Source organism: Amblyomma americanum, chromosome 5 (assembly GCF_052857255.1).
Source record: "Amblyomma americanum isolate KBUSLIRL-KWMA chromosome 5, ASM5285725v1, whole genome shotgun sequence".
NCBI lineage: Eukaryota > Metazoa > Arthropoda > Arachnida > Ixodida > Ixodidae > Amblyomma > Amblyomma americanum.
This window is the reverse complement of record NC_135501.1, coordinates 165,478,745-165,493,491: the sequence shown is the minus strand read 5'-3', so window position 1 is coordinate 165,493,491 and position 14,747 is coordinate 165,478,745.

Here is a 14,747-nt window from a genome sequence, read left to right as displayed (position 1 = left end):
AAAGACGGCACTCCGGCCATCGGCACCCTTACACACGGCTCTTGGGCTCGCCGTCTCTAGTAATTGAACTAGTAATTGTAGTAGTGGTTTACTTAAAAAGAAAGAAAAAAAAGAATCCCGCCCACTGCCAGTGAGCTCGCGCTGACTGGTCTGCGGGAGGCGTGCATGCAGCTGCCGGGTACGTGGCGCCATCTGGCGCCGCCGAGGCGATCTACGTATGCGCATTGTCGGTGGCTGGGCTTCTGGTACTCCGATAACGGTAACACGGTACACGGTATGCTAAAGGTGTCTGATATCTCAAGCACCCAAGCTGCAGCTGGCGGAGGTGAACGGGAAATGGAGGGGATAGCGGGGATAAGTATAGAGGGGAGCGATAGCAAGAAAGGACAGAGGAGAGCTTTGTACACTATTTACAAAATACAAAAAGTAATCAAGTTCGCGCAGCTCGCGCGCTATTGTCCAGGCTCTGATCGAAAATAAGTGCGCACTAGAAGCCACTGTCAACAATCAACTCGCTGCAGCTGTTCTGTACATCGCATACCACGCCGGCACCTCCCCAGTCGCACAGGTCGCTGTTTTCACAAAGTAAAACCTTTTTAGCGTGTCTGCTCTTTTCTGTTTCGTGCAGGTCACTGTGTATCCACTCATCACACGTTTTTACAGGTCGGACAGAAATTAGTTAATCGGTCACAACTGTCAGAAATTTGAAGGACCGGTTTGCGTATCTCTTTAGAAATTCATTTGGAAGAACGCCTGGGTCGGGTGATTTTTTGTTCATCTAACATTAACACCAGATTAAGTACACCAGGCTCAGTGATTTGCATGTCCCATATAGGAGGTGGCGATTGAAATGTGTGGAAATGAGGAGTAAAACAATTATCAGTTGTAATGAATGATTTGAACTACTCACTGAGAGCATTGGGAACTTTAGTGGCGCTTTAAATACTGGTGCCGTTTATGACAAAAGTATCTGCGCCGAGTCCTTTATCTCCATAAATTGACCGGTGCCTGTCGTCATCTTACGTAAACTTGTAGAAGTTATGTCTTTCCTTTTTCTTATTAGCTTGAAGTTTACTGCTGTAAAGGGCGAGTTAACAATCATCGTTGCTTTCATTAACTAAAGCGATTGACTACTTTTGTAATGAATAACGTCTCTTGCAGTCCAACCCTGTACGCCATATGTCAAGTGAAACTCATTCATTCATTCATTCATTCATTCATTCATTCATTCATTCATTCGTTCATTCCGCCATCTTGATTGAGGCAATACCCCTGTCACGCAGGCGCCTTTAGTGCGCTCCGCATGGTTCACGACAGCGCAGCAAACAGCGACAGTATAGGATGACAGACAAAACAGCAAGTTCTGTTCGTGTTTGCTGCGCTGGTGTGAATCATGAATATAAACCGACTCGCACAAATTTCTTCCCTGATCATTGCATCCGCTCCCATTTGTTTTAAACACCATAGTCCTTAGCGCGTACTGTATACTTTTTATTACATTATTTAACACACATTTATTCGCCTTCATCCTATATAATGACGGTGCACAATTTTTATCTGCGCCTACAATACTTTGCCGTCCAAAATAACCTGTCACGCATTGTGGTGTTCTGACTGAGTGCACGCCTATCTATAAGCTGGAAGCACGAAAAAAAAGGGGCGGGGGGGGGGGGGGGGAGGGGCAACAAACCGCGCCTTTCCGCACACATGACAGACACACCCGAATGCGCGACACCAGGGAGCCAACAACGTCTTTGTGAAAACACGCTTTGTTAGACCGCGAAAAAAAAAATCGAGGGAGATGGATGCCGTGAGCGCTTGCACATGAAGCGAAGCTTGCCGAGACCAGGGCGACACGGTTCGCTTTGCTTGGTAGCCCCTACTCACGACGCTGGACCCAAACCTTTCCAGAAGCATGGGTAGAAAAAAACAATAAAAAAAGTGAAGTCAAGGTGTCTTTGTGGCTAACAAAACGAGAGTGAAAAAGAAAGAAAAAAATAACCCAGTAACCTTGAAGTATTTCTGAAGGGGCTGCGGTGCCCTGTCCCTCCTCTAAATTTCTATCTTCACAGGTCGGGTTTGGCGCTCTCTCTCTTTTGAGCCTTTTGCCGTGAGCCTGAACTAGTGACCATTTTTTTGCTATATTGTCGCCGATACACCTCTTTAAGAAGGTTGCTGGAGGAGCCCTTTTGGCCCCATGGCCTCAGTTTAAGCAGCCCGCTCTTGCTATCATTGGTGCCACTACATTAGAGTTCAGCCACAGATCTGTTTGTACCGCTGTTCTAAATTTCGCGCTAGAATCTCACAGACTGCCATGCTAAGGGTTACAAAATTTTATTTCCTCTGAATTGTTACATTTTGGCTTAATGATTCTGTTCCATGCAGTTCCTCTATTTATTATTATTATTATTATTATTATTATTAGTAGTAGTAGTAGTAGTAGTAGTAATAGTAGTAGTAGTAGTAGTAGTAGTAGTAGTAGTAGTAGTAGTACTAATTTTAAACTCAGAACTCTCATCCCTTTTCTGTTCATGAAGGAGAATTCACCGGTGTTGCTTTCCCGCGTGCTTTTCATTTTAATTACTTGAGTACAGGTGAACAGTCACCCGATTCTGGGCCGATTCCCCAGTGTGGGTATGGGGCATCTTTTGTTAGGCTAACAACAACAACAACAGCTGCGTGGTAGGGGTAGAGGGTGGGCAGTAGAAAAAGGCCACCCTGATGGCCTTGGAGATAGCCGGCACAAGGAACGAGTGGGGGAGGAGGTGCAAGTCATCATATGCACACACTTGCCTCCACCCACCTCATTTACCCCACAGAGGACAAGGAGTTGAAAAAAAAATGTCAAGGAAAAAACAGGGGCGAGCTTGACCGCTTTGCTTCAATTACACCTCACCCAGGAGTTAGCTCGGAACAGCAGGTGGCTCAAGTCCCTCACAGGCGGCTGCCCCCCTCGAGGCAGGTCGGAACTCCTTGGGAAGCGAGTGTGTCGAAACGCTTGGCCGCTGTCCTTCCCCCAGATAGCCGTCTGGAGACGATTTTCTCAAGTGCTATACACATACATATCCTCGAATAGCATAAATTCCTATCTTGCCTGCTTGTCTGGACAGGAGTCCAACTACCCAAGAGGACCCCAGGCCAATGCAGAAGCGAGAGATGCCAGAAGCAAAACGATGGGAAAGAAACCTAGCAAGGGGGGACGTGCCAAAGCTCCCCCCCCCCCCCAAAAAAAAAAAAATAGCTGCGTTGGACACGTACCCACCGAGGCGTGAAAAAAAAAGACCCTTTCTTTTGGGCTGTTTGTCGCGGAAAAAGTTGAAGGTATGTCGCTGACTCACAACACAATTTGGACGATGCGTGAACATACCTCACTTGTTTTGCTGAAAATTCTAGCTCACCTTTTCCATACTTTCTTTTTTTTTTAACAATATGCAGCTGCTACTACTAGCAGAACAGTAAGAAGCATCACCTTCATATGGAGCTAGCAACAGTCACATTTCTATTAAGATAAGCATGCTCACAGCAAGGCGTGGATGATACACTTCACTTACATGTGGGAGAGAGTGCAGGTATAAAATATCAGAAGTACTCACAAAGATATACAGAAAAAGTGCAACATTAATGATCAGCATATAAAAAAATAAACAGAAGAACGGAAAGTCATGAAGGTCAGCTAGGCGATGCCCAGAAAAAGAACGAGTCCGAGGTGCCTGGTTCGACTCCCTGCGGCGGTGACCGCATTCAAGGGAAGGTTTAATGAAAAATCGCCAGTGGTACTGGGTTTTTCGTGTACGTTCTACCATGTTGTACTGTGCATAAAAACGAAGTTAAGTAAAAGAACCCCAGGTGGCCGAAACCGATCTCTACACTGTGCAACTCATATGCAGTGGTCTTGCTTCCACACATTAATAGAGCATTTCGTCGTTTTATGGGAATAAAAAAGGGAGCAATATATATATATATATATATATATATATATATATATATATATATATATATATATATATATATATATATATATATATATATATATATATATATATATATATATATATTAGGTAGAAAATTAGTATTGTAGCTGAATTAAGACTTTAAAATGCGAACGCATACTCGGACACATGCACCCACTGTAGGAATAGAACGTCTCTGGCGACTCTGAATGGGACTTTATACCCGTTCCACAAGGAATAAATTTAATGTCATTAAGTGCCTACTGCCTTAAGTTCTAATGGCATCCGCGCGATACGACACGCATAAATTTAATGCCGTTAGACTTACTGCCATTTTCTACATACTGAGTTCGCCACAACTCATTCGCTCGCTCGTGTAATGTGTACTCTCGGGAAACGTTCCGCGTGAAGAAAAGCATGTAACTTTGTTAACAGCGACTTCCTGCCCGGTAGCAAATGGTTCGTTCATAACTGTCGTGCACTTCTGACGCAAACTCTCGGCTTGTATGTTGCCACGCGAGTTTACGGCTTCTTTTTCCGCTTGTAAAGCAAGAATAGCGACATTTTCTGCAGAAAATTTTAGCACACTAGCCTTTATAGTGGCCCTTCCCCGCATTTAGGAGCTGTGTGTTTGTCTGTCCGAAACCGGTTTTGTAGCCGTCTGCTTACCTGCCCACCGTGTCAGGCGGCAGCTCAATTAATAGTGAGAAGCTGCTCATGGAAGATCAACCTGGACTGCAACGCAACCCAACTCCACCGATGGCAGAACGTGGAAGACTCCAAGGGATCTTTGAATGAATAGAACGGTCAGTTCCCCGTACATAGACAATAACCCTTTATCGCCACTCGAACAACTGCCATCCGTGAACACTGGATCTGTATACCGGAACCGAAGTGAAAGCCGAACTGCTAGCGCACCTAATTAGCAATTAGCCTAACTACGCAAATCGACCATCATTTTTTTTATATTACAGTGAAACGGTTTTGGCGAGGTATTGTGCTCATTAGAACAGTTTAATGTTCAATATCTGACTGCCTTGCAGGTGCTATCGTCATTGTGGCGTTCGTATAATGACACTAAATGTGGACGTGTAGCACGAGCTTCGAAAACACTGACATTAGCAAACTTAAGGCATTAACAATTTACTGCCATTTACGGTGCGTCTTGGGCGGAGATGGCGTATTTATGTATATATGCATTCAGACCCTATTTATGTCTTAATACATAAATATATACAAACATGAATGCAGAAATACATAAATACAGCCTGAATACATAAATACCGTATGCAAAGACCGTATTCATGTATTCAGGCTGTGTGCAAAGACCGTGGTAAATTATCTTTTTCTCGCTAGTACTACACCTCATAACTTTTACCTCCCGGTGCGCAATAAATGAATAGTTATACACTTTAACCTTGTTATGACGATGTTTAAGGGGCCCTGCGATTACTTCGTTATAGCCGTAGCTTCGTTATAGCCCGTGTTGACCGAGCTTCCAAGGGAGATCGTCATTCCTTCGTTATAATCAATTACTTCCTTACAAACCGTTTCGTTAAAACGAGGCTCGGCTTTAGTCAAGATCGTACTATAATACCTGATAATCGAAATTTCAGGTTGTCCTACCGGGAAGGCTGGCCTTTGCTCAGGGCGACCATTACAGAATGACACCTGTGGTTCCGGCAGCTGATTCTGTGTCTGCATTTTGAGAGATACGTTGGTAAGCGGCTGCTTTGGACAATGCGCTGAACTGAGTAACACTGCATGGAGGACATTCTTTTTTCCAAACTTTCGTGTGCCAAGCTGGGGGAGCGACCCTTACAAGAGCGCTATTCTTACTCGGGTATGCACGGTATATAAGTAAAAACGCACCCACACAAACGCGAATATGAATAAAATAGAAGCATAAAACTAAGATTGGTTTTATGGGGTTTAACGTACCAAAGCTGTTTTTCTGCGGCCATCGCGTCGGGAACAGCAAAGCGAGATCATCTTATTGAGAGAGAGAGTGAATACTAGCACGGCCGATTATTCGGTCTGCCTGAACAAAGATGATCTCGCTTTGCGGTACACGTTTACATTGCCTTGTTTGTTTTTGGTCACCTCACTTTCCCTATTCTGGCCCTCTTATTTTGCAGTCTTTGTTCAAGCCCACCGTAACGACATTTGAACACGCCACCTACTTTTCCAGGTCATACAACCCTAGAAAGGCGAGCACCAGGCCGGACCATAGCTTGTACCCGTTTTGAGAAAACCGGTAGGTACCTGGCCGGCAGCGGGAGTCGAACCCACCGCCTCCCGAAGCCGAGGCGGGTGCTCTACCACGAAGCCACGCTGATAGTGCTAACAACTGACGTTTAATGTCCTGTATCGAAGTACACAACGCAATATTTCATTGTTAGAGCGTGCTCGCACACGCATTACAAGCCGCACGTTTTGCCTTTATTGTTTATTTGTAGGGTTAGCGGCCCAGAGCGAGTCAAGCTATGAGGGTGCCGTAGTGGAGGGCTTCGGATAATTTCGACCACCTGGGGTTTTTTAACGTGCACTGACATCGCACACAACACGGGCCTCTAGCATATCGACTCCATCGAAATGCGACCGCCGCGGCCGGGATCGAACCCGCATCTTTCGGATCGGCAGCCGAGCACCATAACCACTGAGCCATCGCGCCGGCGTCCCACACACACGTGTTCTGTGACAGGCTCACATGCGCGGTTCGTTGTCGTAGGCATCGAAGTAGCCTTGTTTACATGAAGCCGACAGCGGCGGGTCGAGTCGGGGGTCGAGATGAGCAGGGTCAACCAAACTCGACAACTGTCTGCTGTTTAAGCCTGGACTCCATGTACGCGAAAACTCACGCGAACGCGAAGGCGACGGCGGCAAGCGACGAGCGACGCCGTCGCGCGAAGCAAAATGCATGTGTCGCTTGCCGTGTCGCTCAGATCTGCACCCACAGAAAATTTCGCTCGTCGCCCGGAAGTCCCCCACGCGACTGGCCAATCAGAGCCCCCCAAAGCCGTTTCCGGTTTGTCCACGGCTTCTCACGGGCACATCTCACGAAACCAGCCCGTCGTCTTGGTCATCGCCACCGTCGAGAAAATATTTGGTTTTGTAGCTGAGAGGCAGACCCGCACGATTTAAATAATTAAAACAATCCACTTGTTGGGTGCGGAGGGCTAACAGCATTTGGAGCGGGCTACGCGTGCGGGCGTACTGCAGGGAGAGATGCGTGTCGAGCCGCGGGTACCGGCGCTCGATCCACCGTGCCGCTGCGCTCCAACTGTGCAGAAACACTCGCGGCGCGCATTCTCACTGGTATATTATAGTTTGCTCATTTACATTCAGGTTGCGGCGACAGTTTATGGGAGTGTTTTTACTAAGCCGGAGTGCACAGGCACCGAACGAAAGCACACCTCCCCCGTGAACCCGTGATGTGACTTCGTCTCCGCAAGCACGCCTTTGGCTATCTCCACTGCCGCTACACCGCTGCCGTAGAGGAAATATTCCTTTGGCCCTGACTATGAGGCACACTCACAAAATTTTAAGAGAGAGAACAGGTTACGGGCGTGTTTCTAAGCTTGAGTGCGCAAAGCACGGAATCCGCTGCGCACGTCGCGGGTTCGCGTCGCCTGCCGCCTTCGCTTGCATGGAGGTTGCCCACAAGCGACAGAGCGAACGCCAGCCGTCGCCGCCGCCGTCGCCTTCGCGTTCGCGTGAGTTTTCGCGTACATGGAGTCCAGGCTTTACACGAACTCGATACCGCACGAGTTATAAACCGGCGCCCGTTTCTGTTCTCCCCTGGAGCCCATAGCCGATGGTCGCTTAGCTCGGCCGCCTAGCGTATACATGAGCCCGACAGCCGGTTTTCATCCCGACAACTAGACCCAACTTTTGTCGCGCTCATGTAAAGTGATAAGCAGCTCTCCAATACAGTTACATGTCTGGTATAATATTCTGCGGGATGCTTCAGATACTCTATCTGTTGGCAGATGAAACTGCAAGGGGTGTTTGCAGATGAAACTCATTAGCTTGTATTGTTCTGCGTTAGACTTAACTTTTCAGTGGGAAGCCGTATTCAGGAGAGACGATATGCCGCATAAAGATGCATTACTTATTTTGGTTTAATCGAAAATTATCGGAAAAGATAAGAGCTGTGCAGATTTCCATTTAATCAATAACATGGTCTGACACGCTGAAAGCGCAATATATTGGTGGTGGTTTTACGGTAAGAACTTACGAAATTTCTTGCAACAACCCCAAGCAAAACTTGACACATTCACAGTGTCGCGCTTACGCGGAAACGTCACGGTTCACGCTGTAATGAGTGGCCTGTTCCAACCTTCGCTCGCTTTTTGACGCGCTTTGTATGGATCTCGAAAAAAAAAAGAAGACTATCATACTGTTTTCCTTTACGCGCAGTTAATGCTTTAACCTGTAGAGCCAAATGAATACAGTCGTCCCTCGTTAATATGGACTCTTTAGCTCCTGAGCTAGCGTGTTCATATCATAAAGCGAGTCATCCGTAATAAAGAATCATGAAGGAAAACAAAGAAATATTTTTAAAAAAGTTCTTTAATTACGGACTGCTTCTCTGCGTAGTGGCGGGCAGTGAAGTGGTCATCGGGCAACCTTGGAGCTCCAGGGGCACTATTCCCGTCACCATTATCTTTAAAATTATGCAGTGCAGGATTTAGCTCGTTTATAGTGGCCCATACGATGCGTAATGGCGCCTCTTGGTCTGACGGGGTATCCCCTATACTGCGACCGGTTCCCATCCCATGAGCTCTGTGTTCACTCGTCTGACAGCTGCTGAATGCGGCTCTCGAACTGAAGGCACAGCGCACGGCACAGCGCACAGCGCATACAAATACCTTATTGTGGCTTTCAACGTAACGCGCAGAAAGAATCTTTTTGTAGCCATTTATGCAATTCAAACTCTATGGCGAATCTACCGGGCACCTTGACACTGTAAAGCATGAAACCCCACACATGCACAAAAAGGTCATTATTACGGCATTTGCACGGATCCCCACTGCTTTTCTCTGGTGCTCTCCACACAAAATACAAGCGGCAGAACGTCTGTCAGACGCACTCGGTATTCACATCGCTGTCCATGGTATCGGGACAAAAATGCATGGGCCCCAAGGGGCTCCGTACATTTACACCTTGTCCACTGTCCGGACAGGGAGGGTCCATATTAATGAAGAGCAAATACAGTTGATAAAGTTTGGTCCCCAGAAAAACTGTCCATAATTCGAGTTGTCCATATTAGCAGGGTTCGTATTAGAATATACCACTGGCGCTGCTCAGTACAGTCCCATGGGTTAGCCTTTAATGCGGGAGATTAATGGGGGGGGGGGGGGGGGAGAGCAGACACACTCTTGGGTTCCCCCTTGAACACGTGCTTGCTTGGATATTCGATTTTTTCTTCTAACTTTGACTCAAGGTAGAGCTAAGCGAACAACTAAATGATATTACACACACAACGGGGCTATGTTTCTAGACAGGCATAGTTCGTTTTGTGAAGAGCAAAACCGCAAAACAGGACGGGACTGAGGCAGGCGACAACACAGGGCGGTGTTGTACACCAAAGTCCTTCTAAATAGTTCGTTTTATCTTCAGTGCGAGTCGAACTGCGGAGTCTCCGGACAATTCTTTTACCAAACCTGGCCTCGAACCGTCGCCAAGCGAGCAGTCGACGCTGCCCTCTATCGTCTTGAAAATGCGTCAGCACATTCTTCCTGAGCATGGAAAGCGTGCGCCTTGATCTGCGGTAAGTATAATAGGCAGAAGCTCCTATTCAGCAACTGCACAGACAAAACTAAAAAGGAAGGAAAAGCTGGGAAGTGGCGTATTTAAAAGTAGCCCCTGATTTTCATTTATTTTTATTATTTTGAAGCGCGTCGAACTTAGCGGCGGCCGCTCACTTGGGCGCAGTTAGCACGCACGTTTTCTTCGTTCAAAACACTGTTGGGAGCGCTGGAATATAGTAGCACATGTGAGCGCAGTTGCGTTCTTTTTTTTCATATTTCGCGACCATTCTTTAAATGGTGGAAGAAAAAAAAGGTCCACGTAGGAAGTGAGCTGCTGGAAAAAAACTGGACCGGTTCTTTCTTAACCCCGTCTACAGCTTAACGAAACGCAGGTCACCGTAAATTTAATATTAGAAAAATTTGCATAATTATTTTAGCTAATTAACAAATTGAGCGGAATTTAACAATACTCTGAGGAGCGCCACACGACGGGGAACAATATTTCGTTGGTTTCAGCCAGCTCGGGTAATTTTTTTTTTAATTCTTGCTTCAAATTACGTGAAACAACCTCTATAAAAGGTTTCAATGTTATTGCAAACATGTGCAGTGGTCGCTCGTGCGCGGTTATAATTCGGACGGTGCCTGGGGACTGGCGCGCGAGCGGCACAACTTTCCCATTTTTCAAATATTTTTGTGATAATGCGTGTTCTTTCTCGCTATCTTTCCCCTCTGTATTTCTCCTCGCTATCATCTCCCTCTTGCTTTATTTCTGCCGGTCGCAGCTTGGGTGCTTACGGTATTAGAGAACATTTGCCGCCAGCGGAAACTTCTTTCCTTTCCTATTTGTGTTTTTTTAATAATAAACCACTATTATTCGTGCCGCCATCAATGCACCCTCTGGGCAGACTACACCTGAAGGCTAAATATGACACGGCGATGAGGCAACCCGGAAAAACCTCGACGCTTTAGGCATTTTCGCTTACTGACAATCTGCTGCTGGATCAATCGAGCATGGGAAAAGCGTGACGAACTTTGTTGTGACGTCGGGATTAATCCTCTCCTCTACAATGGTATCTATGTTAACGAGCTAAGAATTGAGAAATATTCTGCCGTATAGTTGCAGAAAAGGCGACAAAACAGAAAGTCCTCGAATTATAATCAGCTCTACCCATGTCAAAACGCTGCGAACTCCCAATTAACTCCCTTTTGTCTGAAGTTGTTAACTGTTAACACAAGAAGTTAAGAAGTCAGCATGTACGACCATATACAACGAACCCTTACGTAACGTCTGTTCAGTTTACAATGCAGGAGAGTGTTCTCCGGGGGTATCGCTGCCCCCTACCCCCCCCCCCCCCCCCTTTTTTTTCCCCACCACGCTTGGCAGTTAGCGACTATGGATTTTCCAAGAACTGAAAAACAGAAGTGTCGTACGCCTTCAAGGCACAAATAGGGCTACAAGTTTTTCGCTTGTATGAGCTAGCAAACCGTTTATGCAGAGCAGGTAGCGAGTGAAAAGCAGCCGACTGAAAAACTGGTTTTGAAACTTTTTCCACTTGTAGTCTCCTCTTCATGAAGAATAGAAGCGCGTAACATTTCCAAAACAGTATTTGTTCCGGTTCGGTTCGGTCGGAAAGAAAAAAAAGCACAGGACGAGACCACAGTCAGCCAGTACTTTGTGCCGCTGTAAGCATTTCGTTCCATATCGTTTTACTACTCTCAAGGTCGGTCAGGCGTTACAGAGAGGATTGGGAAGGTAATGCAAAAAAGAAAGATCATATAAAAAAAACACGAGACGGTTACAGCACGTAAGCATAAACAGCATCCTTGAAAGTGACGTGGTCCACAATGGTGACGATGGAGGAGGGCTGGTGGTTGCAGTCCGAGGCTGTTTTGGGAACGAAGGAGCTTATGGACCAGTCAGTCCTGAACTGTGCCGGAGGATGAGTGCTTCGGAGAAGTAAACATGGATTGGTTTAGACTGTCGTTAATGTAATGTGTTTTATGAAAAGTGCACAGGCGGGAAATGCGACGTCGTATGGAAAGAGCTGAAGATTAAGTGTTCTTTTTATTTGTGAAACACTGACATGACGTAAGTGATTGGTTTCGTTTGGTTTATGGGAGTTTAACGTCCCAAAGCGACTCAGGCTATGAGGGACGCCGTAGTGATGGGCTCCGGAAATTTCGACCACCCGATATTCTTTTAACGTGCTGCGCACTGACATCGCACAGCACACGGACCTCTAGAATTTCGCCTGCATCGAAATTCGACCGCCCCGGCCTGGATCGAACCCGCGTCTTTCGGGTCAGCTGCCGAGCGCCATATCCACTCAGCCACCGCGGCGGACATAACCACTGAGCCACCGCGGCGGCCCTTAAGTAATTGGACATTATAAATCTTGCAGATCGATTTTGGATCGGTTCAACTAAACCAATGAGAGAGTGCAATGATCGCATGCTAAGGCAGCGTACTTAATCTTCGAGGGTACTAGAGTTTTATAAAGCAATAATTTTAAACGGATAGGGCCCAGGGAGAAGTTGTGACGGATGAAACTAAGCATACGGTTAGCGTCATTAGTGATACATTCAGTATGCGCCTTTCAGGACAGGTCAACTGTTATTTTAACCGACTGAGATACTTATTCTTGTTAACATGGGTGAGTGAGGTGTCATTAAGGGAACGAGGAACGCCGTAGTGAAGGGCTCCGGAATAATTTCGACCACCTGGGGTTCTTTATCGTCCACTGACATCGCACAGCACACGGGCATCTAGCATTTCGCCTCCATCGAAACGCGACCGCCGCGGCCGGGATCGAACCCGCGTCTTTCGGGTCAGCAGTCGAGCGCCATAAGCACTGAGCCACCGCGGTGGCATATTAAAGGAGTATGAGCACGATGTTTGTTTAGTCATGAGATAATTCTCATCACTTTACAGTTGTTAACGTTCAGTTTCATAAGCCAGGTGTTGCATCGATTTCTAATATTTTTCAGGTCATTTTGAAGAGCACATGCATAATCTAAGTTATTTACTTCTCTGTATATAACACAATCATCTGCGAAAGTAATTTTGGCAGTAATTTAGGCGGGAAAATCATGATGGAGATAAAACGAATTATTTTGGAACTGGTCCATAGTACTAAATGAAGCAAACTTTATCGCGATTTTTTTTGTCACAGGCGTCCGTCGTACATTAGATGTTGACCAGAGTAATTGTTGGATATGTTTATTAAGGCCTCTAGACTGCGCCTTTTTTTTTTCAAACCTTCCATACATAGCGGAAAAAAACAGAAACACTTTTTCCTCCAAGCTCTGTTTGTTTCGGAGCCCTTTATCACTACTGTGACCCACCGGAGAACACCCGTATAAATGGAATACTGTCTGCGGATACCTTACAGGTCTGAACCGCAGTGTGTCTCGCACGCCTGCTATTATAAAAAAAAATTGCAAAAGACTAATATGAAACGTTTTTATTTTAATCTAATTTTTGAATATACCCAGAGGACCTCTTTATTTCAATTTTATTTTTTGACATATCGAGAAGACATAAAGCGCGAAAAAGACAATTTGAACGCGAAAAAGTCCCCGGAGCTCTCAGGCTTTCGCTGGGCTGAAGAACTATGAGGAACAGCTCTACTCCCCCTCCCCCCTCCACCCCTTCTCCCCGCCGACCCGCCGCTTCTTCCGAGAACACGCGTGTAGGTCTGCGCCTCAAAACAGGCTGATGATTATGGGGACGATGAATGCGATGTGTTTTAACTCCTCCTTTGCATTGGGCGACAACATTTCTGGACCCAATCAAAACAGATCTCCACGGCCAAGTGTTGGAACCACGTAGTCACGTGATCTTGTTAATCGCTCTCGCAGCCTTCTTCTGAGACTAGACACGAGAACCCCGTAAGAGGTGGCCAGTAGCAAATAACTGTACGCTTTATACACGAATAAGTCTACATGGGAGTAAAAAAGGAAGTAAGTTGGCCTCCAGCTCACTCCCTTTTATAATAGAGGGCGCTCTAGAGGATCTACTCCCTTTTTATTCGTGTTTAAAGTGTAGATCTCCACGGACTCTGCAGTTTTTTGAGGTTTCGCTTCTGCCTTTGTGCGTACTGTCCCGTACAGAAGCAGTCGAGCGCGCGAAAGGTCACGTGTGCGAACGAACTTCTGATTGCGGTATCACACAAAAGAGCAGTTGATCCGCTGACCAGCTTGAAAACTAAACGCAACGAGGAAGGTGATCGCACCTGCGCAGCATAACCGCCGAGTGTTATACATGCCGTGCATGAAAAAGTGTATGTATACGATGTGCTGAAATTCAAATCACAAAACTTAGCCCGGCAAGAAAGAGAAAAATACGGGCAGGACAGGCGGTGAAATCCAGGCACATGACTGGCTTCGCGCAAGTTTGTTTCGCTCTCCAGTTGACCATTTCGCGCTGCCGAGCTGTAATCATGGACCCACTTCGAAGGTCGACCATTCGGACTTAGCGGTGACATGTTTTTCTCCTAATTTCGAATCAATTGTCCTGCAGCCATAAAATGTTTACACTAGTGTTTCTCGTTGACTAACACCTGAAATTAAAAAAAAAAAAACAGAACGATAGACTAATTCTTCTATATGCTTCCCTTGGTTTCGACGACTGCTGGCTTCCTTCATGTAGTAGCAGAGGTTCATTCAAAGAATACAAAAGGACAAGATCTTGCTAGGCGTGAAAAGTTTTTCTTGAGCACTTTTTTTTTGGGGGGGGGGGGGGGGGGGAGGGGGGATTCGCGAAGCACGCTGCATTCAAATCTTTCAACTAAATTCAGTTGATGTAAAATATGCATATCAAGAAATCAAAAACAGTCATGTGCGACGTGCCCATTCCCAAAAACCTTAATTTGCGCGCGAGTGGCGCGAAATTTTTGGCATTTTGTAAATGTAGGAAGCTCTCCCCTGTCTTTCCTTGGTATCGCTCCCCTCCATACTTCTCGCTATCCTCTCCCTTTCACCTCCCCCGGCCGCAGATGGGGTGGTTGAGGTATTCCACAGCAATTGCCTCGGCCAGTGA